The sequence below is a fragment of the Heteronotia binoei genome, chromosome 7 (assembly GCF_032191835.1).
Source record: "Heteronotia binoei isolate CCM8104 ecotype False Entrance Well chromosome 7, APGP_CSIRO_Hbin_v1, whole genome shotgun sequence".
In the NCBI taxonomy this organism is placed as follows: Eukaryota; Metazoa; Chordata; class Lepidosauria; order Squamata; family Gekkonidae; genus Heteronotia; species Heteronotia binoei.
Window position 1 is genome coordinate 124,923,413 of NC_083229.1, and position 697 is coordinate 124,924,109.

The following is a 697-nucleotide window of genomic DNA, read 5'->3' on the forward strand; positions in this document are numbered from 1 at the left end:
TGTGTGTGTGTGTGTGAGAGAGAGAGAGAGAGAGAGATTAGATTAGATTAGATTAGATTAGATTAGATTAGATTAGATTAGATCAAAGATGTAGAATTTGTTATGAGGGCCGGATCTAACATAAATGAGACCTTGTAGGGCCAAGCCATGTCGGATCGGGCCATGTGTGTACCTATTTAAGATTAGGTAGCAGAGATATAAATTTTCTAAAGAACACAGACAAGCACAATTAAAGATTTTTTTATATAAAAAAACATAAAATAAGAGATGCTTAAAACATTAGCACTCATTGATCTTAAATGTGATTTCTTTGTCTGTCTACTGTGGGATGCAGGGAACTGAGCAAAGAAAGCTCTGGCTCGCTCTTTCCCTCCCTCCCCAGGGGACCAAGAGAGATGGTGGCTCAGTGGTAGAGCATCTGCTTGATAAGCAGAAGGTCCCAGGTTCAATCCCTGGCATCTCCAACTAAAACGGGTCCAGGCAAATAGGCGTGAAAAACCTCAGCTTGAGACCCTGGAGAGCTGCTGCCAGTCTGAGTAGACAATTCTGACTCTGATGGACCAATGATGGTCTGATTCAGTATAAGGCAGCTTCATATGTTCATAAGAGAGAGGGAGCCTCAGTCAATAGAAGGAAAAAAAAGGCTTGGCTCAGTAGCTCTGCTGTGCAATGGAAAGAGCCTGGCAAAGCAAGCTCT

At 42.5% G+C, this 697-nt stretch overlaps 1 non-coding gene across 1 annotated transcript; it reads left to right on the top strand.

Moving 5' to 3' along the window:
• The first annotated feature begins 391 nt into the window (after window positions 1-391).
• TRNAI-GAU (transfer RNA isoleucine (anticodon GAU)) lies at window positions 392-464 on the top strand. The gene has a single exon. It is a non-coding gene; the product is annotated as a tRNA-Ile (tRNA).
• The last annotated feature ends 233 nt before the right edge of the window (window positions 465-697 follow it).